This window comes from Bidens hawaiensis, unplaced genomic scaffold (assembly GCF_021521415.1).
Source record: "Bidens hawaiensis isolate Kalapana, Puna unplaced genomic scaffold, B.hawaiensis_p1.1 tig00017777_1, whole genome shotgun sequence".
NCBI classification, from domain to species: domain Eukaryota; kingdom Viridiplantae; phylum Streptophyta; class Magnoliopsida; order Asterales; family Asteraceae; genus Bidens; species Bidens hawaiensis.
Window position 1 is genome coordinate 267479 of NW_027492684.1, and position 27826 is coordinate 295304.

The 27826-nt window shown below is 33.9% G+C and overlaps 1 long non-coding RNA gene and 1 pseudogene across 2 annotated transcripts; one reads left to right on the forward strand and one right to left on the reverse strand.

The window, feature by feature from the left end:
• Window positions 1–3990: 3990 nt before the first annotated feature.
• LOC143554643 (uncharacterized) lies at window positions 3991–5471 on the reverse strand. The gene is made up of 3 exons (XR_013139057.1): window positions 5038–5471; window positions 4693–4870; window positions 3991–4659 (listed from the first exon to the last, which is right to left on the reverse strand). It is a non-coding gene; the product is annotated as an uncharacterized LOC143554643 (long non-coding RNA).
• A 17842-nt stretch (window positions 5472–23313) lies between these two features.
• Window positions 23314–27114, forward strand: LOC143554644 (S-type anion channel SLAH1-like; annotated as a pseudogene). The gene is made up of 2 exons (XR_013139058.1): window positions 23314–26009; window positions 26735–27114. The product of XR_013139058.1 is annotated as an S-type anion channel SLAH1-like (transcript).
• Window positions 27115–27826: the final 712 nt, after the last annotated feature.

The window sequence follows — 27826 nt, forward strand, 5'->3', positions numbered from 1 at the left end:
TTCCCATTCGTCATCCAAAACATAAATGAAAACAAACTATTAATTATTTTATTCTTGAAATATTAAACTGACAAAACATATTATTGTCATATTAATACACATAATATATTCTCATAGAGATACAAAGTGCAAACATTATTCTTTCTGTATGTGTTCCTCGAAGGTCCACCTTACATTGGAATTTGAAATAATTCCAATTGTCGTACCACATCACTCATTGAGGGCCGGTATGTAGGGTCCGTTGATATACAACGTGAGGCTAGGCAAGCTATGGAATAAGCCCGATTGATATCTAGTCCTTGCAACCTTATGTCAACAAGTTTGGATGTGTCATCATTAGCAGACACACAGGATATGAGCATTTCGAGTGAATATGATTAAAACTGTACTCTCTTAGCAGACAATAAGTCAATAAGGGTTGTTTCAGAGCCTCTCAATGGCCATTAAGAGGCTACATTTAAATGGTTCATAACTTCTTAATGGTTAAGAGGTGAAGTGGCCACCTCTTAACCATTAAGAAGTTATGAACCATTTAAAGGTAATCTTTTAATGAGGCTACCAAATAATCCCTAAGTGCAACACCAAAACAATACACGTCGCATTTCCATGTCAAGTGACCTAGATAAAAAAAAACCAAAGAGTTATATATATTAAAAGATAAGTATGTTGGTCGAAAAATCTCAATAATATATTACTATACCAGTGGATAGATATTCAGGTGCAACATAACTCAGGGTTCCCTTTCTTTCTGTTGTTGCATGGCTCCTACCATCTGTAGCCCTTCACGTGCTAACCCAAAGTTTGACAGTTTGGCGTTGTACTCCTGTTTCAAAGGAAATGGTTAAGCGACAATTCTCAGGAGAGAGACAATATAGTTAAACTCTATGGCTTGATTTATATACAGAATAGAGTAAAATGTTTTTCACTTTAAAGTCCCTAAAGATGATTCGTGGTTCCAAACTGTGAAGATAGGCCATTCCTTTGGCTGCTCCAAGAGCAACTTTAAGTCGAAAATTCCATGCAAGTGGGTAAGTTGAGAAACTTTTATCAGCAATTGAAACATCAGCTTTTTAAGGTGTGGAATCACAGTAGGAGATCACGGCTTACTCTCTATGAATAAAAGATCGTCTAGGCTGCCCAGACACATATACTCGTAAACCAACAATCGATGTTGGTTTTCCAAACAAAATCAAAACAGTTTTATGATATCTGGATGAGAAAGTCTGCTTAAATTGTCCAGTTCAGCCTAAGTACGGTTTTTAACATAGGTTTGATCAAAAAAAAATTAAATCGTACGTGAATTAAAACATAAATGGGAATAGATGCTCACCCACCATTCTTTATGACCTTGTGAACTATTGTCGTTTAGTTTTTTGACAGCCACGTTTGTGTTGTCAATACGCCCTATGTATACCGATCCAAACCCACTACGACCCAACTTTGTGTCGAAATTGCTAGTGATGTTACGCAGTGATGAACAAGGAAACCTAGGCGGACTAGGGTTATAGTCAGCAGGCATATTTATTCCTGTCACGAAAAATATATAATTTAATTATTTTACTAAAAACACATGAAAATGAATGTATACCTAGGTGTGCCACGTCTACTTATTGATTAGGTCTACTACTAAAACACAACCCCATCTAATCGATCCTTTAGAGATTTGGCAGAATTGTTATCCTTGGTTATCCTTTTATAGGTTAATATAGATGTGTTTGTGACTTTTATAATCTTTGTTTTTATCATGATTTGGCATCTATGTCATTTATATGGCTATATTTATTCTTGTTCATGTTATAATTCTTAAGTAACGTGTTATGTTAGTGTTTATTTACTAAGTGATGATATAGTTAGATTAATAATTTTTATTTTAAGCCAAACTTATTATAGAATTTCGAACCATAAAACTAAAATGAAACCAAATGGTTAGTAACAGTTCAATTTTGCTTTGCTTTAATTATCAACTATTGATTTATGTTTTCTACAACAAAAAATTAGTTGCTAACGCTTAAGTTAAAAACAGTCAAAACTAAACCCGAACACCGCTAGTTAACATGATAATTTTTTTAAATAAAGAAATACTATAAAAATACCGTACTTAAATTAAATAGAATAAAATGCTATTTTTATGATAGTATTTTTTTTCATTAAAAGAATATATGGGTAAAGCTTGGGAGTAAAGTCGTAGATTTATTTTTTTTGTTACAAAAATTTAGTAAGGTTGCGCGGCAATTTTGTAACAATTTTTTTAAAAAATAATAGAATATATTTTTTAGTTGACAAGTTTGTCATATATAACATGCTTTATGGCGTGTATCATAAGCATTAGAAGCTTGAAATTACTTAAAATGCGACTATCTTAATTAGTTTTCCCTTCCCTTCCCTTCCCTTCTATGTTATAATATCACTGTATATAAATGTCAAAAAAAAAAAATCTTGTGTGTCGCTCTTCGGTTGCCTCCTTCTCAAGCCACTAGATTGCTTGATTTGTAATTAAAGGATTTGCATGTATTTGACACAGATTTATGGGTATTGGTCTCATCAAACCCGGATAATCTTTAAATGAGTTATACATGTCACTTATTTGTGAAACTACTTCATTATCAAACAATCGTTTTCGCGGGTCATGGCCCACCAAACCCGGATAGACCTTATATGGGTTTTAATATTCCATTTATTTGTGAAATAACCCCTTAATTATCAAGCAATAATTTTCGCGGGTCATGGTTCTCACCAAACCCGGATAACCCTTAAACGAGTTATAATGTCTCATTTATTCGAGAAACTCTTTGATCATCAAACTTTAATTGAATTTCTCTTCTCTGCATATTCTTTGTCACTGGTTCATCCTCTCAATCACCGATTAACTTCCTCTTACCACCCACCATCATTAATTAGAAGCATTGTGTTCCATGTGAATTAGAAGCGTATGCAACAACTTAGTAAACAGAATATTCTTTTTTTGTCAAATCATTTCTTGTCAAAAAGATGGTATCGATTCTTATTGGTTCAATAATGAAATGAAAAAAACGAAAAGTTGTTTTCCATGTGAATTAGAAGCGTATATAACACTTCTTAGTAAACAGAATTTCTTTTTGTCAAATCATTTCTTGTCAAGTGATAATTCAGAGGGTTGTAGCTATCCTAGTAAATACATACATACACATATCTAGTATTATACATAATGATTTCCCTTTTAAGAAGATACATAATGGTTTGTTAAAAATGTGTTTGTGCAAAGTGAAGGGGAACACAACACACTATCTTTTTTGTTGTAATTAGAATTCTAAAAAAAACTTTGTTATTAATTGCAACAACTACAAAATACAAAAATGAAGGTCTAGTTAAAGTATCTAACTAATTCGTGGTATATATTAGGGACAAGGAAACGGGTACCGGTACCAACTTTTTGATTTTTCGGTACCAGTACCATTAGGTACCAATACCACAAATTTATTTTATGTCTTACTAAAGACAAAAGAATCAATTTGAATTTGATAAGAAAGTTTAAATTCAGTATTAAACTCACCCTTTGAAGCTTAGAAATACGTCATATATTGATAGCTCCTTCCTTGATGACGTTGAATAAGACGCCATCGTAGGTTTGCTCGACAAATGCTAATAAACCGCATTTGCTGTTGAATCCGTCTATCAAAAAACAGCAAACCATTTGATTAGACTTATCACTAGTAATTGAAAATCTAACCATCAAGAGCATTTTAAGTAACAATTTGTTTCAGACATACAGAAATGAAATATGGTTCAAATGGAAAAGAGGCTTTGGGTTTATATGTGGACACAACTTAACCATGGTTAGTTGGGATATACACTAGGATTGTGGATTCGTGTAAATATGTTGGATTATTAACAAAGTTCACTATACTTTATCGAGCTGAAAAATCTAGCTCGAGCTAGGCTCGCTTAAATTAGAGCCTTAAATTGAAAATATGAGTTTTAAACCAAAAATCATTATTTTGTTTGGTTTAACGGCATCAATAAATTTAATAATTAATTTTCAGACTTTTTATTCTAAAGATAGTTTTTATATTTAAATATGTAATTTTCGTATTTTCATACTTTTAATCTGATTCTAAGTTTTCATATTTCATCACGTTCAAAAGGTTTTTTCAAAATACAAATAAAATAAAACATTCGTATTTAGTAATGAAGAACAGAAAAGTTGCAACAAATTTTATTTTATTTTATTTTGTTTCTTAATTTCAATCGGAGATTGCCAATCTCAAATTTGGCTACTATCAAAGCAACAATATTAGGCTTCAAGTGATGGACAGACCAAGAGTTCAAGGTTCTGACCCTTCACCATGCCAACTCATAAAACCGATTAACCAAAACCATCTTAACCTAAACCGATCAGTTATAGTTATCGTGTTAACCGAAAGTTAAGTCATGGTTTTGGTTTTGGGCCAAACCGACACGTACACACCCCTTCCAAGAAGACTGTGTTGTTTAGTGGGGCTGATAATTTATATCCTTGTTAACTGATTTAATTTTATCACAACAGCTCTGAACATATGTTTAATAGATTGTGTCATTCAATTTCCAAACTTGTTTGCACTTTTGCTAAAATAAAACTGGTTCTATTAAAAAGCAAAAGTCCAGCATGATTGGTTGTGCATAACTCTATCTTAGAACAACTTTCTAGATGGGCATCCTTAATATTAAAACTGTAACATATTTACATGCATATGTTTGATGTAAATCATGTTCAAGGATGTGAAGCATTAAAACTGAAAAAAAACCCCTTTCACATTTGATTGAATTGTTCCCATTTTGCATTTTTCCTCTCTATGAAAATACCCCTGCTACAGTTCCACATACATATTGATTCACTGGAGTTATGATGATAAATCTGAAAAATGATTATTTTTTAATTAAGTGAATAAAATCCACTTTTAATCTGATTCTAGGTTTATTGTTAATTTAATTGAACCTCTTTTATTCATCATTAATCATAATAAAACAACAAATTTAAGGATTTCCTACAAAGCATATAATGTACACAAATGAATTACAAACCTGCTTCAACTTTGGAACTCCGTAACATGGCCACGCACTCTTTAATACCAGCCCTTCTATTAGGATTGAAATTAGCACATTTACAAGCAATTGTTATAATTTTAAACATGTGCTTCTCGTAACCGGTCCACAAAAGAGTAGGATGAATTGCTTGGTTGCGATCATTAGATGCCATCACCTTTAGCAACCACAAAATCATATCCATTCCAACGGTGTGCTTGAAAAGGTCACTATTTGGCAGCTTTCCAAAAACCAATACTGCGAGTAAATCCCGAAACTAAAGATATCACATTTGTCTGTATACCTTCTTGTTGTAGAATATTCTGGTGTAATGAAACCAGTAGTTCCAGCAACTCCAGAAAGCGACTTGTGAGACTTGCCATCACCGATATATTCTGCGAACCCAAAATCAGTGATCCGGGCGTGCATATCATCGTCAACATGTGGGGTGATACCCGTGTGGATATACTCAAGCCCAGAAGCCACTCCCATAGCAATCTTGTATCTCGCAGGCCAATCTAGCTGTCGCGTACCTTCATCAACTTGTTTTAGTATGTCATACAAACTTCCGTTACTAACAAATTCGTACACCAAGTAATGGCAGTTTGGCCGAGATTATGGGCGAGTAGGGGTAGTATATGTCGGTGTCGGATTCTACCCACAATATTTATTTCTGATTGGATTTCTTACGTTTTTTGTTTAAATTTAACTCACCTTTTGAAGCTTAGAAACACATCATATGCTAATAGCTCCTTCCTTGATGACGTTGAATAAGATGCCATTGTAGGTTTGCTCGACAAATCCTAATAAAACGCGTTTCTTGTTGAATCCGTCTATCAAAAAACAACAAACATTTGATTAGACTATTTTATCACCAGTAATTGAAAATCTAACTATCAAGAGCATTTTAAGTAACAATTTGTTTCAGACAGACATAAATGAAATATGGTTCAAATGGAAAAGAGGGGTTTATATGTGGACACAACTTAACCATGGTTAGTTGGGTTATACACTAGGATTCTGAATTCGTGTAAATATGTTGGGTTATTAACAAAGTTCACTATACTTTATCAAGCTGAAAAATCTAGCTCGAGCTAGGCTCGCTTAAATTAGAGCTTAAAGTCAAGCCGACTCCGTTAAACTTTTTTGATTATTTATTTAATTTTTTAAAGGTAATATCTTTTTAGCTGAGTTTTATTCGAACGAGCCGCAAACTTTTTAAACAACCCTAATTGTAGTTGACACATGGGCCCGCCACGTTCTAACAAAATGCGACTGTTTTCAAACTTCAAAGACTTTACAAGTAATTATGTGAATCCAAACACACACTTTTGTTATTGGTTTCAGTAAAAATCACAATTTAAACTAGTAATCGTGTATTTAACACATTGATTTATAGATCATCATGTTAAACCTTTGTAAACTATTTAGAATAAAGTTAAAACTTACATTACTTGAAAATATGAGTACTTTTAACCAAAAGTCATTATTTTGTTTGTTTTAACCGCACCAATAGATTTAATAATTAATTTTCAAATTTTCTATTCTAAAGATAGCTTTTATATTTAGATACGTAATTTTCATATTTTCATACGCCGGTTTTTAACCATTTACCAGTTGTGTTACTGTGTTAGTCTTGAAATTGGTACAAAACAGGAGGATGATTGAAGAATATGTTTGTATTGCTTGATACATTTATAGGGAAAAACATACACTATATTTATATTAATTTACAAGGATAATAAAAGGAAAGAACATTATGGTTTAAGCTGTCAAAGAGCCATAAATTAGCAGCTGTCAATATTTTATTCTTGGACAAGGATATGATGAGAATTCTGATCCTTAATTGTCTCACGTCTTTGACTTTCCTTTCTGACACTCTCCCTCAAGTTGAGTAGTGGGATTTCCAAAACTCAACTTGTTTAAACAGTCGTTTAGGATTTTTCCATTGACCGCTTTTGTTAGTATGTCTGCCAGTTGGTCCTTTGATTGGACAAATGGAAGTTCTATTATACCTGCCTCTAGTTTCTCTTTGATGATGTTTCTGTCGACTTCCACATGCTTCGTCCTATCGTGTTGGACTGGATTTTCAGAGATTTGGATTGCTGCTTTATTATCACACATAATTTTGCTAGCTTTAGTTGGGGGAAAACCAATTTCTGTCAAAAGTTGACGTATCCATAATATTTCTGTCAAACCTCGGGCTATTCCCCGAAATTTCGCTTCTGCACTAGAAAGAGCCATTACCTTTTGCTTTTTGCTCCTCCAAGTGACCAAGTTTCCACCGACCATTGTGAAGTAGCCAGCAGTGGATCTTTTTTCCCCTTATCTCCTGCCCAGTCAGCATCCGTATATTCTTGGATCTCGAGGTGTCCGTTTGGTATGAAGAGGACACCATGACCGACTGAGCTTTTGAGGTATCTGATAATTCTCCAAACGGCGTCCATATGAGTGACCTGGGGTTGATGCATGAACTGACTAACCACTCCAATAGCGTAGGCTATGTGGGGACGGGTATGTGATAAATATATCAGTTTCCCTACCATTCGTTGGTATCTTTCTTTATCTGCAAGTTCTCCACCTTCCACCATATGAAGACCATGGTTAACCACCATGGGAGTATCAGCTGGTTTGCGTTCCAACATTCCAGTTTCAGCCAACAGGTCGAGAATATATTTTTTCTGGCGGATGAAGATGACTTGCTTAGACCTGAGAACCTCTATTCCAAGGAATTACTTAAGTCTTCCCAAGTCTTTCATTTCGAATTCTGTGAACAAGTTCCTTTTTAAATTCATCATTTCTTCTTCATCATCTCCTGTAATAATCATATCATCAACATAAATAATCAGAAAAGTCACACGATTACCTCTGTGTTTAAGGAACAGAGTATGATCTGAGTTACTCTGTTTAAAACCATATTGTTGCATGGCACGAGTAAATCTGCCAAACCAAGCACGAGGAGACTGTTTGAGTCCATACAGAGATTTTTTTAAACGATATGTCTCTCCTACTTTGAAGTTTGCATTGAACCCAGGTGGAGCTTCCATATAGACTTCCTCTTTTAGCTCACCATGCAGGAAAGCATTTTTTACATGGAAAGCATTTTTTACATCATATTGGTGGAGAGGCCATCCCTTGTTAGCAGCAATTGAGAAAAGAACTCTTATTGTATTCATTTTTGCAACTGGGGAGAAAGTCTCTGAGTAGTCGATCCCATATGTTTGAGTATACCCCTTAGCGACAAAGCGGGCTTTATACCTTTCAATATTGCGGTCGGGTTTGTGTTTCACTGAGAATACCCACCGACGCCCTACCGGTTTCTTTCCAGTTGGAAGTTTGCATTTTTCCCATGTGTCATTTTTATCAAGGCCTCCATTTCAGTTTCCATTGCCTTCTTCCATATTTCTGATCCTAAAGCTTGCTCCATATTAGTTGGAATTTTTTCCAAGTACAGTGAGGAATCAAACGCTTTAGCTTCTTTTGTCATATTTGCTTCGGCTATGTTTGCTATAGAATATCTTGAGCTACGAGTTTCCTTTTCTGGTGAATATCTCTTTGGGGGAACTCCTCTATTTGCCCTTGGTGGTAGCACATATCGTTCAGGTGTTTCTTCTTGTGTTGCTTGTTCTTCTTCACCTGTTATTTGTTCACCTGTTTCGGTTGCTTGTTCAGGTTCAAACTCAGTCATTAGGCTAGGAGGATCTTGAGCAGCGATACTAGTCGTCGTCATTGAGGGTGAAGCTTGTGGAGATGGCGACGATGGTGACTCTGATGGGGTATTGCGATCAACTTCTTCGGATGAGGGTACCCATTGTAGCCAACTCACTGTGTCATATTCCCTGTCCTCCTGACCACTGTGTTGGTTATAGAAAAACTCGGTTTCAAGAAAGTCACAATTCATGGTGGTGAACATGTGGCGTTTTTTTGGACTGTAACACCGGTAGCCTTTTTGATTAACTCCGTATCCTACGAATACACATTTTTCAGCACATGGGTCAAGCTTGGTGCGTTCTGCTTTGGGTATGTGGACAAAGACAGAACAACCAAAGACCCGTGGTTCAAGGGTAAGGGTAGGAGGAAGTTTGGTGAAGTCAGATAGGGCTTGAAGTGGAGTTTTGAGTTTGAGAGTATTGGTTGGTAAACGATTGATGAGATACGTGGCAGTAGTGATAGCTTCGGGCCAGAAACTATTAGGTACTTGAGATTCAATCAAGAGGGCTCGGGCAACCTCTAGGAGAATTCGATTTTTCCGTTCAACGGCTCCATTTTGTTCAGGAGTATGCGTGCATGATGTTTGATGAATCATTCCCTTTGCTTGAAAAAAATGTTTCATAGAATTGTTCACAAACTCGCTTCCATTATCTGATCGGAATATTCGAATATTTTTTTGAAATTGTGTGTTTATCATGGCATAAAACGTGGTGTACTTCTCAAAAACTTCAGATTTATGTTTTAAAAAATAAATCCATGTCATGCGGGTACAATCATCAACAAACAATAAAAAATATCAAATATTTTGTCCCCCAATAACAGGAGCCGGACCCCATACATCCGAATGTATCAATGAAAAAGGTTCATCAACTTTTGTATTATTTGGTTTATAAGTTGAGCGATGACTTTTTGCTAGCATACAAGTCTCGCAATTCATTTTACTATTTGAAGGAAAAATTTTAGGAAATAGAATGTGTAAATAACCAGTAGATGGATGTCCAATTCTTCTGTGCCATAACCAAGCTTCTCGGCTTGTAGTTCCGTGAGCCAGCATTATAGTACCTTCTTGAGCCACCTCATCCACATAGTATTACCCTTGACGCTCAGTGCTACGCCCAATAATCACTCCTGTCCTGATATCCTGTAAGATACAAAAGTTGGGATGCATCAGGACTGCACAATTCAACTCTTTAGTCACATGACAAATAGATAGTAATTTATGTGACAATGATGGTACATAAAGACAATTTGAGAGTTTAAGAGTGGGCGAAATTTCAATAGTCCCTCCCCCATTGACATTGACTATTCCCCCATTAGCCGTTTGAATATGTGTTCGTTTTGGTTTAGAAACAGATATAAAATCGGATTTCTCAAAGCTCATGGTGTCGGTTGCACCACAATCAAATATCCATGACCTGTTATTTTTTTGACTTGTTTGTGCAACACAGGCTTTGCCAAAAACTTGTTGGTTATTTTGTTCAAAAAACGGACTAATATTTGTTTGTGTTTTATTAGGACTATAAGGACCTGTTATATTATTGTTTAAAGAACAGGGGGTTAAATCTAAAGAACTAGAATTATAAGGGTATAAGGATACATCCTCATCCCTTATACCTGTTTGAACGTGAACACCTGTTTGCGAATCAGATAAAGCCACCGCCGCAAACCCACCGGTATAGTTGGTGGTTTGATGATTGCCATGGCCGGAGGAGTCATCGCCGCTGCTGGTGACCTTTGGGTTGCCCACGGCTGCCGCCGCCGTTCCTCCTTCTTCTCCGACGGTTTTTCCCTTCTTGTGATCATCGTTCCACCACTCAGGGAACCCGACAAGCTTGAAGCATTGTTCTTTAGTGTGCTTCATCATGCCACAATGGGTACATTTGAGCTTTGATTTGTCAGTCCTGGGTTTTGAAGGTGGATCTGGTCTGCGTGTTTGACCCTTGGATACAAGCCCTAGGGCTTCATCTTCGTTGGTTCGGGATGCGACTAACCCCGCCGCCACTCCTGATTTAGTTTCGGGGTTTGCACCAAGGATTGTCTGATGAATGGTTTCCTTCCGAACGACGGCATAAGCTTCTTCGGCTGATGGTAAATGATCCATTCTCAGAATTTCCCTTTTTATTGTAGCATATTGCTAATCGATTGCATTCAGAAACTGAAACAACTTTTGTTCTGTTCGAATTTTGTTGTAGGTGGTAATATCTGCTGGTGAGGTCATGGGATTTGGGTCTCTTCTATCAATTTCTCCCCATATCCCTTGCATTATAATCCAGAATTCCTCTAGTGGAATTCCATTCTGTTTAATTCCATTCGCTTTAACATGTAAGTCAAATGTTTGGAGTTTATCTTTACCACTGCTGTAAGTGGTGCGTCCCACAACGATTTAGCCGTGGGAAATTCAGTCAGATTGCTTGCAATAGCTGGTTCAATGTTCTGAATAAGCCATGAGAACACTACAAGGTCGTCTTGTTCCCATTGCTCATACCCGTCATCTGTCGGTTTGGGTGGTGTTGGATTTCCTGACAAATGGCCAAGTAGTGTTTTTGATTTCCCACCAATGGCTACTCGGATCATTCGTGCCCATAGTGCATAATTCTGGTTATCAAGTTTGAGACTAATCTTCAAACTATCAGATAGGCTGTGATTGGAAATTTGGTTTTGGGATTGGATTCCATTGAGAAAGTTGGCTAATTGAAGTGAGAGATCATTGTTGTTTGAAACGGTTGGACCACTGTTGGAAGACATGGTAAAAAAGGCTTTATGAGGTAAGGGTATATGATGAGCAGATTGTGAATCGATTCACTGCTCTGATACCATATTGAAATTGGTACAAAACAGGAGGATGATTGAAGAATATGTTTGTATTGCTTGATACATTTACAGGGAAAAACATACACCATATTTATATTAATTTACAAGGATAAATAAAAGGAAAGAACATTATGGTTTGAGCTGCCAAAGAGCCATAAATTAGCAGCTGTCAATATTTTATTCTTGGACAAGGATATGATGAGAATTCTGATCCTTAATTGTCTCACGTCTTTGACTTTCCTTTCTGAAAGTTAGCATCGTAAGAAAACTAGTGTATAACCAGACTAGGTGGCCGGTTACATCTTTGTAACTTTTTGATGGTTTTACCTTATATATATTTATGTAAAATCATGATTTTTAGTTTATTAGTCATAAACTTGACATATATTGCATTTAAAAGATGATTTTTGGGTTTAAGCATTATACCTTTTTTTGTTTATCTCCGATCGTAATTCAGATATGTTGCCGGAATAACTGAAGTGTGGGGCTTGTGAATGGAGGTGTGGTGGAGACACATGCGACTGTTTGGCCGGCGTACATTTTGGTTAAGGGAGAATGGTAAAGTGAGAAGAAGGGGAGTTGGGAACCTGACAAGCCACCACGTGAATGAACAATAATACAATATGGTGTTCAAAAAGCAAACTTTATCATAAATAGCTTTTAGCCCACGTATTACGCGGGTTACTTTTAATTATTTTTTAAAATTATTGTGAATATATATTTTTCATATATGATGTGTTTAGCACTTCTTAGATTTTAGAGTTCAATTTTATATACGGTATGAAAATGATCTCCTATTAAAAGATCAGCTAATTTAAAATTGATATAGAATGATAACAATAAAGGGAATCATCATCACTTAATATTTATTGGTTTAAAAGGATATCAGACTTGAAATATAAAATTTGTTCCTAGTAACAAATTAATTCATATATAACGGAGGCTGAAGGTATAGTGTAGGTGTAAAGTTGTCATATGCTCATATATGTATAATCACTAAGTCACATATACTTATCCCTCAACCTCCTCAACCCATTTGACCCATTTATATCCGTCTCCATATATTCTAGTGTAATGTATTACAAGTATTACAGTTTTGTTTTTAATTATATCTTCACACATTTGGTTCATTTCAAGCTTTATGATTTTTTGTCTTTTGAAATTTAGATCATGCAATTACCTTAATAACCTCATTGAGACACATATATGATGTAAAATAAAGAGACAGTGAGACCTACACTTACCTAGATCTAATGGCTACTAAAAGTCAACCTTAAACCTAGAAACCTTTTCATGGGTTTGATTCTAGATTTAATGATGAAATTGAAAAAAGACAAAACATGAAGCAATTTATTTCAACTCAAAGTATAATATTAAATCCGAGCAATAACATTACACGTATTTCAAGTGCCACAGGATCTAGAGGTCTGTTAAATGGTTCTGCTGCATCCAAATTCATGATCTTTTTTAGTTTCTAATCACCTAGGGTATAAAAACAAAATCTTTAACCGTAAATCCATGATGCACAATTGTAAAAATAATATAATATATTAAACCACACTTTTAGGGCATCATTTAATTCTTGTTTCTTGTATTCCGCATGAGGTTCAACTACCCGTCCATTGCTAATTGATTCATCGCCTAAACTCCTTGACAAATTATCCATACCACCAGTTTCGTTAGATATTTCTTTAATAACGGACGCAATCACATGAATCAATCTATTCATATCAACTTCCATCATTCCATTGTTATTTCTTTCTAATATAAGAGAAAGCGGCAATGTTTCCAAATGCTCTTTCATCATGTTAACTAATAGAACAAACTCTAATGAGCATATATAAAAAGTTGTTATTCATCTACCACCTAAATCATTACATCGATTAATAAGAAATCAAATCACTATAAACATCTTTCACATACTACACAATTATATATTTTTTTAATTTAATTAAATGAAAATAGAAAACTACCCATGTAAGTTGGCTCTATCTCCTCAATGTGAGAAACATACAATGCTTTTGAAGCATCAACTTTCTTTTCAAGTTAATCATGACCTGAAAGCATAAACCATTAAAAACAATTAAGAACTCAATGGATTGAAATAATGAATATAATAGTAATAATTATGAACATAAATATATATGTACGCTTGCACACGAACTGCACGAACACGAACACGTACATGGCATGTTCATGGTCGTTCATTTAGTTTTAACCAAACAAACGATCGGACACAAACACTTGTACGAACATGATTTTCTAGTTCTTGTTTGTTTGTTAAGAAAACGAATGTGTTCATGTTTGTGTATGTTGGTTTGTTAATAGTTTAAAGAACGGTTTATGAACACAAACGAATTAATATAACTGAACATAGATGAACAAACATAAACAAACATATTTGCCCAAACATCAATTCATAAAACTAAATTGTGATGAGTTCTATTTATTATTCCATAAAATTAGACTAAATTGTAATTAGTGGAAAACGTTTAATTGAATATATATATATATATATATACACACACACAAACACAAAAAAAAAACACTGATTCAATCATTTCCTTTGGGATTGATGTACAATTATTTTATTTTTTGGAATCATAATAACAATCCATAGTCTCTTTTGAGATAAAAATCTCCTAGTCTCAACTTTGAAACTATTCACCAACGTAATTCGAAATTCTGAATTTATCTACTAATCTTGAAACAAATCAAGAACTAAATCACACCAGCCGTTTGGAGTGTTCCTTCAAGATTTATTTATTCATATCAAAACTGAAGAGATCTATATCAATGCATTGGAGTCCCCATGGTTTTCCAAAGAAACCATAGGAACCCCAAGGCATTGATTATTATAACAATAATATGTCATAATTCATTATGGAAGCAAAATAAAAGTAACATATGGCTAGAGCTGCTAGTTAACTTTGATGGAAGCTTCAATATAGTTTCGATTCAGCATGTTTCCAAAAATTTGTGGTTTTTATTATATAAGTTTCTAGTCCATCAAAATATACCTGTATAAGCTTCATCCAACACCTTTGGATAACAGTGTCTTGATGACCTGTTGGGTGTCAAAGATGAGTCGTTTTGGGTTAAATAATACCTTAAACAGGCCAAAAACAGTAAGCAAAAAGATACCACCAGAAAAGATATGATTCAAACGTGTTAAAGTCATCCAAATGTATTAAAATGTATAAACCTCCAAAATCACTTTATTTACAGAAGTTGGATTACAATCATAATAATATAGGTTTTTGTAATCATGTATAAGATAAACAATTTTTCTTAAATTTTGAATTTAAAAATTAGTTCATTTGACACATAGGAAGAAAGTTGAAGAACTAACCTAATGCGTTTGTCATTTGTTTAAAGTCCCAGAAGCCAGAATCCAAGTGTATATAGCATCTGTTTACCATTAGACTATTAGTATCACAATGAATTCAATATACATGCATGCCTTATAAAAATTATAAATGTGTCGTGTTAATACTGGTAAATAAAATCAGATGAAGGGTAATTTCAGTGTTATTTTATAGTTATTTTATAGAGAGATGCTATAAACTACTTGTTTGTCAAAAAAAAGGAAAAATAATCCAAGCTTTATTACTTGTAAACTGAAAATAATATCATAAAATAATTAAAAATAGCTTCTTCCTTTCTTTATTTCTTAAAATAAATTATCCACGACTAAACTGCAATCAAATACTAAAACATAAATGGAATGTACAATATTAAAGAACCCTCAAAGGCATGAAATTATTGGAATGAACCATTCATTCAAACTTCTTCCCTAATTTCAGCATATTAAACACTAACTGAAAGGGAGCGAGTTACTTAGTCTCTCGGGTTTGCGGTATTGCCATATTTCTTCTCCAGTGCTCTTACAGCGGACCTCCTGCACATCATATAATGCAGGTCAAACTCGACTGCGCCTCACAATGTTTACACGTGTTCGTCACAAAATACCATCAACAAAGACATAATAAATATAAAGGATGGTAATCACAAAGTTTAAAGATATAAATTAATAAAGGAGGGCCAAGCCACCTAGTTATTAGCAAGGATTCCTCCAAAGCAGTGTAGACTTTTAGTCTCTTTCTGTGCCATCCATGATAAAGCAATTCGCTGTCAAAACACCTCAAAATTTTAGAATTCCAAGTCCAAAAAAAATTAAGCTATTATATTCAAAATTTTAAAATTTTGTGATCAGTTAAAAACCTGATGTCTCCAAAATTGAACCTCGACTTTGGTTGGGAAAGATCCTATCGTTGACCAACATCCAAATTTATCAAATTCAGAATGCTTAAACAACAAAACCCTGTAGCTCATGATCCTTAATTATTAGGCTTACCTGCTTGATAGATAATATGTATATCATTTGCCTTGGCCCTCACGTTATTATATATGCGGTGTGAAACGGAGGAACACCAAGTGGAGACCTTAAAGGGACACGGTTATTTTCCATATACAGGAGACTGTTTTCTAGGTGCATTTACACTTAAATCTTTTAGAACAGATATATGAGGATCATCAACATCAATGTATGTAGTATTTTTCACATATGCTTGCTGATCAAATTTTGGTGCCATTAAAATAATTTCAAAGAGTTCAATTGAATAGTTTTTAAGTACTTGATGAAAAGTAATTACTTTCTCAAATCAAACATAAAATTTAGTTTTGTATTATTGGATATGTGTGTTTGTGGGTTTTTCAATTGAAAAGGATTTTTAACCACTGTAGCAACCCATAGCCAAATTCAAACACGTATTCGGTTTTTTATTATGGCTTTAGTTTTGAATTAACAGGTAGAAGAACAGATTACCTTTAACTGATTTTGAAGTCAAACAGTAGAATAGATAGCCCGTGAGGACTTGAATAGCTGTGACAGTAGTGCTTAATCGGGATTCCAGTGGAGGATGAGAGAATGATATGCCCACCTGAGAAAGAAGATGATTCCACTGGTTAACGGTTGTTGTAGGCGAACGAGCCACCACACGACTTATGCAAAGGTTTTTTGTTATGTGTTGTTTGATCGCATGAACCTAAGGTATTACTATTACATTTCAGACCACCTGTATAATCTCTTCTCCGCTTAATTCTATATTATTCCTTTGTTCTTTCTCACCGGAATGAGGTATCACTCCATGGGATTAAGGGTTTGTGATAATTATCTTTAGGGCCACAGAATTCATGATTTTGGAGCCATTGACAAGGTACATTCCATAATTGAATTTGTGTGATTTAAGGTTCTCAGGTTTAATTTGTTTGTGTCTTGATTGCGTGTTTCAGTTTTGGATTAGTGGTATGTTTACCCAATTGTATTCACCCATCTGCCTGGGAGGGATAGATTAGGGCAGGGCCGGCTCATACGGGTGGCGGGGTGGTCGACGGCCACATGCCCGACACCCCGTTAGGCCCGAGATTTTTTTAAAAAAAATTTATATTTATTTTTATTAGTAACAATATGTATATTTAATGTTTAAACTTAATTACATGACCAGTAGCTTGGTCTAGTGGCAAATGGGTATTACTTTCAACCAAAATGTTATGGGTCCAAGTTTCATTTGAGACATTTTTAATTGTATTTTTATACAAAAAACTTTTACACAACCCAAATTATAATCAAGTAAACCTATATAAAAATTTAATTATTTAAACCAACAAAATACTCCTTTTTAATTAAGAACAAAAAAAAATTCGCCTTCGACCCATAATTTTTTTTCCTTTCTTGGAGCCGGGCCTGGATTAGGGTTTTGGAAATTCATTAGTTGTAGCATTTTTTTAAGCAAATACGTAACTTATTTTTTTTAGCATTGAGTTTCAATGTTATTTCATCAATTCTCCAATTGGCATCCTGATAAAGACATTCTTTATCACTTAACATCCTCATTTTTTATTTTGAAACATCCTTTTATTCTTCTTCATTTTTATCTTGGTTAACGTTTTTTAACAGTTTGACTTCTTTGACTAGATCATAATTATGACTTCTATAGTTGATAACTTTAGCAATACAAACTTTAGAGCAAAGATGTTCACATATCTCGGGTGGTGCATATAAACTCTCAGCCATGTTGTATGCATTGTTCAGTTTGATCTTCCACACTCAAACTTCCACGAAGTTGGTCACCTCAGTCATAACCAATTGTTATTTGTTTCGCAACCAAGGCTCTCGATGCAGAAGTTAATGGCTTGCTACTCTTATGTTCTTGACTTAATTTCTTCAACCTCCACATTCACATTCTTTTAATTTACTCCCCCATCAGTTATCTTAGATTCAAAACATTCCCTAGCAAAATGTCAAATCTGATTGCAATTGTACCTTATTGATAACTAATCCAAAACCATTTTCTTGTTCGGATTCGAAGCAAAGTCGGTTCTCCCAGTTCTCTTGATGAATATCCTCTTGCACCAAACTTAATGAAGTTAGCTTCGACCACCAAGTAACGCCATGTGCTCTTCAGCAATCTTTACAGTCAACATGGGTGGTTGTGAAGCAGAATGGTTTCACATTAGGTTGAACTTAAGCAACAAAGAAAGTCTGAGCCTGAGCTTCAGGAAACTGATTGTAGCCTATCATTGGAGAATGGCTCATGATGTTAGTCTATAGAGCACTACCTTCAGGAACATTAATTGAGGAACCGTGAATAGAACATATGTAAAGAATAAAAACTACACAACAAATCAACAATGTTGACTATGAATAAACTCCAAACAATCATGATCGATGACGAGAACAACAATAAGGAAACACAACTACTACCAAAACGACGTTGCTGCCTATCTTAGATTAAAAATGTTGTATGTTCTGATTAATTTAAACATGAAAATGTACATCAATGACTTCTACTAGCCCAACCAATTCTTAACTATTCGGTTTATTTTATTCAAAGGTTTGAATTAAATCACGTTTTGACTTTATTGACCAACAAGTTAGTTCAAAAAAGATTTGTGTGCATCTATAAGTTTTTTTTTTTTTTTTTGGGGGGGGAGGGGGGGGGGGGTCATGACGTCAGATTTGGTTTCATGATATGGGCTTAGACTATTCCCATCCCCAACCTCATGTTGGGTTGGGTCGCCAGGTGTAAGAAAAAAATATAGAAAATTACTTTTGGTTGGTACATGATACATCTCCGGAACGGTTCTTCCAAGCAACCCAATTTGCAAACAATTTCCATGCTAAACAACAACTAATCATTGGTGCATATACTTTTTTCTTTTTCCTTTTCTTTGTGTAACAATTAGTTTGACATATAAATTGATTTTTATTTAATAACTTAAGTTACTTTATTTTCTAAAAGAAAATAAAAACGTATTTTATTTCTGAATATTTTGATACCAAATTTATACAAAACATTGTTCCTTTCAAAAATATGTATTTGTTATACTATGATTGATTCCGATACATTATTATTGGTTCATAGACTTGTTATTTAAAACTCTATTTTTATTTAGTTTTTAAACAATAATAAACCGTATTTATTTAATAAAATGTTTGGTTGAGTTGTGAATGAGAGCGAAATATTAGGTTTGGTTGGGTTATGTAGATGAGAAAAAGGAAAAAAACCAACTTTTTAATCTAGATTGGGTTGTGAATGAGAATAGTCTTAGTACGCTAATGGGTTTAAGTGGAAAATGAGTTTTAGTTTAGGTGGCATGGATTTAAGGGTTTTTTTTATTTATTTTCCTAATGAATTAAAACTTATAAACTACAAACAAATAAATTTAATTTCTTTTAGTTTCATCGGTCACAAATTATTTTTCTATGAACGTGATAATAGCAAAGCCTAGGGTGTCACGTAGGTTTCGATGTATAGGTTGTAAATAAAATTTGTTTTCCGGGTGTCACACTGTCATGTACGTGACCCCTTTATATACGTTGGTCCTTACATTTCACATCTTGTTGAATATATACTTACTAGTTTATAGCCCGTGTATCACACGGGTTTTTGTTAAATGTGTTGTTTCAATTATAGATAATTTATATCGGTTGACAATTATCATGCTAAACCATGAGCTAAACCATTAGTAACGGTTTTTTATATTAAAATCCAAAACCGAACCATTGAAAATAAAAACTGAACCTCCACTAACGGTTTGGTTTCACGATAAGGGTTTATTTGGCCTTTGTAAAAATGCATAAAATGTAAAATAAATACGTTATACAAATAATAGATAAAATATTAAAAATAACATGTTATCATAAATGAAAATTATAAAGTTTTACACCCACCGTAACAACTGTAAAATTGCAGGCCTTTCTAAAACATAAATCAACAAATTAATGCAAAAAAAAAAAATATAGGATAATTTTAACCATGAAACCCATTTTTCAAAGCAAATGATTACGCAAATGAATCCACTTTGGAGCCCTACGGTATGAACTTAACCTTTCATGCACATACAACCGTTGGTTTCACAATTGCATATTCCAAAACCACCACAATTTGATGAACTCGTTTCTCATTTTTCGATTTGCATAAACTAAGAATTAAAACCAAAAGACATGATTATTGAAAATGACATAAAATGGAAAGATAGAATGAAACATAGAAACAGATAGATATAATTAAAACAAAAGATCAACGTTGACTCTAAGGTTAAAATTAACAAAGAAAATTCCAGATTGTAAAAAAAGTCAAAATTTACCAGTATATTAAAACTAATCACAAGACAATCTAATACCATACCTATAAGTTTCATGAGGCAGATCTGTTGCATAATTAAATATTTTCACCATACTATGCAGCAGCTGATAATCTCTAAACATTAACATTGTTTTCCACTATTTTCATAATTTACGTCTTTAATATTTTGAGTATAATTCCAAATAAACCCTTGATCATAAATCATAGAATTTAGCCCATTCTGATTTCTAACATGAGTTCGGATCTCCTCAAAACAAACTGAGCCAACATGATCTGAGAATATAATTGCTAACATACTCAACAAATCGCAGTTAACCATTGACATCCTGCTAATATAATAAAAAAAAACAAATTATAACATCTAAAACTAAGAAACAATCAATAAAAAAAATGGTAACAGAAGCAGATAAGTGTTACCTTGACAATCACAAATAAAAGTGGATCAAATGGTGTTTATGTAATGAGAACCAACCTGCTTTGGCAATATATTATTAGGTATAACAATGAATATTCATTTGGAGAAGATCGTGGTCATGAAAAATACCAGTTAAAAAGCATGTTATTTCTACAACTTCAGTTGGTAAGCCATCCAAATCCTGGTCATCATCTGCAATTCATCCAACAACTGCAATTATATATTTATATTTTCTCACAAGGCTATGCAAAACCAATATTGAATTACTCGAAATGAAGTCAAATGTATTTCTTTACATTTGAAGCCTAACTTCATTAAAAGCAAATGGCCAACATGTGTTTTTCTTCCCCTCTATCAAAATTAATGTTATAAACACTAAAAACATCGAATTTGATCTAATATATTATAGCTTCATATACAAAACTTAGTTTTGTAAACCGATATTGTTTAGTTTTCAATTATTCTAGCTTATGATTTCTTAGAAATGTACATTGATCTTTTCAATTGGATTGACACAAGGGTAGAGAATGTTCAACACAGTTATAAGTTATAACACATACATGCACATATCCTTAATAATCTGAGAATCAAAATAGACATGGTAATATAGCATATAATTATAGTATTCAAATTTCTTTTTTCTTTCACTTTTCCAAATTGACCATTATATCCTTTAAGCCTAATTGCATTCTGAAACTTTTGTATTCTTACGTCTATATTGGTTAATAACTTATCAAATCCAATACTATAGGATGAAGCATTAGATGGAAAAAGAGAGGCCCGTTTTGAAGTGAAACATCTGGATTTAAGCAAGTGAGTTGGAAAGTAGATGTAGATACCTCCTCAAACACAAGAAAAGTTCGATTGAGCAAACCCAGTTCCTTGACCAAATCTAACCATCTAGGACCAAAATAATAATTGTTATTGTTTCTTTCAGAGGATCATCCATAATTTCCCTTAATAATAATACCCCATTCGTGAGAAATTCGATCTTTTTAAGTCCTTCCCGAACAAAAACATACACACTTTTTTGAAGTTTAAAGAATTAGGGTTTATATCAATATAGTATTGAATCCAGTAATTGTGAAACTAGTTACATACCTCATAGATCCGATGATAAACGATGATGATTATGGCCGCAATTCTGATTTCACATAGATTGGATAGCGAAATCTGTGATTCAACATTAGGGTTTGTTGAAATTGGGTTTTGAATGATAGTATAGAAAGAAGGAATCGAGAGATCAGTTAACATACCTCGTGAAAATGGATGATAACCATACCATGTAGAATAAATTGTGAGTGACGATGATGAACTTCGAAGATTGAAGACGTTGAATATGGTGATTGGCTGTTTAGGGAATCGTTGAAGAAGGTTAAGGCATAAGCTTTGCTTGAAAATTAGGTTTGATATGAGACATCTCTGATATGATTTTTAAAATTTGAACGTGAATGAGAGGATAAAGGTTTTGGGCGGGATATCAAAAATAAGATTGTAAAACTTGTAGAGGAAGGAAGATGTGAGGAACAAAGATGTGGATATGCTATATGGCTGCCACATAAGCAAATGGGTTGTATGAATGACAAGTGGCATAATGTATACTCTTTTATTATATAGGAAGATTTTCATTTCAATGTCAAACATATGATTGTACAAGTTTTTGCATATATATATATATATATATATATATATATATATATATATATGTTGGGTCACGATTTGGTTATATTGACGCATATCAAAAGACCATGACATTATCAAGACAAAAGAGAAATAATCTAGGAGAGTCAAAGTATTATACATGGAATTTACAACTTGGAGCATGTAATACCGAAATCCATGGGATTTCGGTTTGCATGGGTTAGCAATACAGAAATCATGTTGATTTTTGTTTGGGCTTGATCATTGGACCTCTTGTAAATGCTAACTATATAAAGCATGTTTAATCATTTTAGGGTAAGTAGTTGGTGAGCAGAACTAGAGAAGTTATTGAAAACTTTCATAGCCACCATCAAGAGAGCAATACTGATTTGTGTAATCTCATGTACCAGACGATTTATTAATATAATCGTGTGCATTTGGAGTATTATTGTGTTTATATATTTATATTATTCCTCTACATCGTTCTTGAATCACCACGGTGTTAGGATTCAGCACTAACATCGTGTCTAGATTCAGGACTTACAATATATATGTTCTATAAGTTTTGGTATTATATTTATTTTTCATGTTGGAATGCCTTTACTCGTTGTCGGGCTTTAATGAGCTTTGACTATTGCTGGACTGGTCTTGTGTGGGCATAGCATTAATTAATGGGCAGAATTTTAATGGCCATTATCAAGTCGATCAGAGCACTCTTGTTCTCTCAAAATCATTTAATTTAATTGCTTGTATTCTTTCGTCTTGTGGTTAGATTCTTGTTTGAGAGATTCGTTAATAAATTTCTTTAAGATCTCATGTTTGTGACACATCAAAAGATAACCAGAACTGACCTCAAATTCTTGAGTCTTGTATGATTATCATATCTTGGTAATTAGAAAGTTATTAAAGTTGTTTTGAAGTCAAGAATTTGAAACTTTTAAAGGGACTTGTGATTTTGTATATTCTGGAGGAAATTTATGTCTTATATAATTACATAAAAATCAAAGGAAACCAAAAGATCCATAAGCCAGTTTTTTAGTGTCTACCACTCCACCTTAATAACGTACCAAAAGTAAGATTTCTTTCAAATTTTGAAATATATATATTTATACAAGGATTTTCTGAACCCTTGCAAACCACAACAATTTTTATATGATTTATAACGCGCGAACATTGTTTGTCTTTTGGTTGATACGAACATTTGTTCATATTATTTTATTGGAAGCAGCGTCTTTCACTCTCTCCTTTAATTTTACAAAAAGGAAATGAAAAGAGGGATGAAATGCAAAATCCACTCATCATCAACCCTAAGAAGGTGTGCAGTTGTGCACTACTAATTGGACTGTGGGGCACAGTACTGTTTTGCTCAAGTGTTCTTATTTCTGGTCTAAATTTGACATCTTTTTCAAGTAAATCCTTCCTACCACTTCTTATAACTGAACGGGTTCATGAGACAAGTTTAGGTGTTGAGTTTTGTCATATTTGGTTTAATATTAATATCATTTTTATGATATACTAATAATAGGAAGTAGAAGTACTCTAAAAAGATGTGTGGAATATATTCCAAATCTTATTCGCAAAGATGACAATTTGAACAAGAGTTGCAACTGAGCTGAGATCTCCATTGTGTAATATTGACTTTGATAGGGATTAAATAGCACCAAGAAATTTGTCTCATCGATCTAATGGAAGCAATCTATAAGACTTCACAAAAAAATGATTCCTCAGAACTTCGTATCCTTGCTTTAATAAATGATCTACACTCAATATATTTCTCTTTAAAACGTACAGGGACATAGCGAGTAGCTTGTTGTTCGTTTGTCTATCGATGTGAACACTACCTTTTACAGTTTACTTGATTACTGAATAACTGGTTAGGGTTTTCATTAAATCTTCAATTTCAAACTTTACTTTACCAATTACTTTGATAAGTATAATTTCTCACAATCATAAGCAAGAAAAGAATAAAATAGCATAGAAAAATAAGAGGAAAGACAAGTGTAAAACACATGGAAGATGGAAACACCCATACAAAAGGTACAATAAGAACAACCAAATATATTGAGTTTTAAGCACAAAATGAAATCCACAGTGATTCTGTGAGAGCTTAGAAAGTTGTCAAATAAAATATATAATACTTGCTTTGATAAATATAATTTCTTTCACACTAGCCTTAATTTGTTTCAATACCAAATGTCTTCTTAAAGTTAGTGTACCGGTTACTAAGGACTCGACTTGCATCATGATCTATGGTTCTTACAGATATATCACAATTCATCCCAAGATTTGTCGTCTATGTAACCGTCGCTAAGAACTCGGCATGCATCATATGATGTCCTCCTTGATTTTGTATTTATCACAATAATCCATTCATTGAGCTATTGTAATAACATTAGTATTATTATTTTGTTAAAGTTGTTTTAATAATGCATCTTCCTGTTCTAAATGTTGTTTTATATAGCATGATATATAGTTATCCTACTATTGAACCATTTGTTATTTTTTTTTCTTGGCGATAATTCTGCACAACATCTTGTTGCATTTGTTGGAATAAAACCTAATTAATGTTGCCTTATCCTTTGACATAACAAAGAGGATTCCTGAGCATGCATGCACAAACACACACACAACTTACCTTTATATCAATAAACTAAATATATTGAAGAGATTGAGTGGAGCAAAGTGATTTTGCTTTTGAGCAATAACCAGGTGGGGCTTACATGGCAACTTACCCGTTTTTCGTGGGTCTATTTCAGACTCCCACTAAAAGAATATTATCTGTTTCAAGATTTGTTCTAATAAAGTTTCACTGTTATTAAATTCAATCCATTTCCTATATAAAGCACCTGAAACATTAGACACACCACACGTCCAACAATGGTTCAACCCGAATCAATATTGGACGTCGTTATCGCCCCTCCAAGCATCAAACGCCACGAACAACCCACGGAGAAATCAATTGTTAATAATCATGACCCTCAAAGCCGTTGATTCTAGCTAATATAAATGCAAGCTACTTTAGGATTTGCATATCCTTTGGTGGGCAAGCTTTGCTATGGAAAACATTAAGTGAAAAAACAGATATCTCACCAACTTTTAATAACTTGTTCATCAAGTTGCCATCAACTGCTTTTATACTCATATGGTGTCTGTCACTTGGTGTATTGGTGTGCCTCTCTAGCCTCTATACCATGCGGTGCATTTTCTACTTCAACATGGTAAAGTCCGAATTCAAACACCATGTGGGAGTAAATTACCTTTTTGCACCTTGGATATCATGGCTCTTATTACTTCAATCAGCCCCATCATTCATTTTCCAAAATAAATACTCATATGCATATGCATGGTGGCTGCTTATAATTCCTGTGGTAGGGCTTGATGTTAAAATATACGGGCAATGGTTCACGACAAAAAAGAGGTTTCTGTCGATGGTGGCTAATCCTACAAGCCAACTATCAGTGATAGGGAATTTTGTAGGAGCCCATGCAGCCATTAAAATGGGGTGGAGAGAAACTGGTACTTGCTTATTTACTTTGGGACTTGCTCATTATATGGTGGTTTTTATTACACTTTATCAGCGGTTATCGGGCAGAAATCACCTCCCATCCAGGCTTAGACCAGTTTTCTTCCAGTTCGTGGCCACCCCGAGCATGGCAGCCGTGGCTTGGAAATCCATTAATGGAAGCTTTGATATCCAATGCAAGATGCTCTTTTTTCTATCATTGTTTCTCTTTACATCTTTGGTAAGTTTGTTTGAGTTCCTATGGTAGGATATGTATGAAAGTTAACGTACAAATGAAATTAACGTGCTAAAAATTAGAATCAAGTAGAGTAATTATATATACAATTATAGTAATTATGTAATTACTTTATGATAATTACTCTATGATGTAATTACATAATTACTCTACTTGATTCTCACGTTTAGCATGTTAATTTCATTTGTGTTTGATCCAAACCCTATTAGTATATGTGGTAATCATCAAAATGAATATTTGACGGGTCAAAATTGACAAAATAAACGTTGAGTTTTAGTTTGAAACCTTGAGTTGAGTTTTAATTTGAAACCCTGAGGCATATGTGGACAACCTAGAATTGTGTCACGAGTGCACTTTAGGCGAAAAAGCTAATGGCAAAATGATTATCGCGGCGAAACACAGACTAGTGTTAAATAAAAGTAAAATATGACGTTTTATTTTATTAACATCTAGCCCTAAAATTGGCTGGTGTTTCCCTGCAAGAATTGTTTTGGCCGCAAGCATTTTTGCCTAAATAGTAACGTGGCACGTTCCTAGGTTGCTCCTGTGGCCAACGTATTCCTCACTCCCGTGTACACGTGTCAGACATGAATACATATTTAATTTTGCAAAATAAAAGGTGAATGTGCTGATTTTATCAACTCTTGAGCGGTTTAATATCCATTAATTTTAGTTCTAAACTTGTGATATATTGTTGTTGAATGAAATAGGCTAGCCGGCCGACGCTTTTTAAAAAATCAGTGAAAGAGTTTAGTGTGGCATGGTGGGCTTTCTCCTTCCCGCTTACTTTTCTTGCTCTGGCTTCCACAACATATGCCCAACAAGTGAAGTCACTCACAGCAACATCAATGGCAGCCGTTTTATCGGCAATTTCAGTACTTGTTTTCTTGTTCCTATTAGTTTTCTCCACATTGAAGGTTGACGTGCTTCTTAACAATCCGATTCTTAAATTCTCTAATGATTCAGGGCCCGGAACTGTATGTTAATGAACATTTCTAAATGTTGGTTCCTTCTTTGACGGAGTTAGCTCACCAGATAGTGAACCATAAGCTTTATCGGGCCGGATTTAAGAATTGATGATGCAATAAATAATTCATACGTGATATATACTTAATATATTTTTTTTGAACAGGAAGACCTCTTAACTCCTTAGTGTTTTAAAGGTTACTTTTAATGCATATATAATTTGCTATAAGTGTTTTATTAATAACAACCTGAAGAAAAGGTAAAATGTGGAAATGTTATTGTTAAAAAAAATAAAAATGGAATGGTTGATATGTTGCTTTTACTAATGACAATGTGGCTAAGTTTGCGAACTTTCAAAAATATATGCACATACGATAGTATATTGACCACTCATATGAATCCACTAGATGGTTTAATTATTGCCATGTCATGTGCCCTTGAATCATTCTATGTATTTTTTAAGATTTTTCATCGACACGCGTAAACCTATACATGAAGCAAACTTCGCTATAAAAATTAAATTAGACTTCTCTCGACCTCACCACCTCATTTCTACCAGCAAACTTGCTGCTAACATTATCTGTATTCAGTAAAAGAGAAAGTTGGTGCTACAAAACTAATCCAGAATTTTCATATATATTAGATATTTGTGAAACAAAAAGTTAGTTCCGGTCTGTTGGCTTTGGTGGTGTTGTTAGATTATGTTTCCTTGTTCTAATTAAATCACACTTTCGAAGGAGATGTGTATTTTCCGACGAGTTCAGACTAAACCCAAATACTAAAAGCAATGTTTTAAAAACCGGTATTTTATTTGTACCATATTGGACTAAAAAATT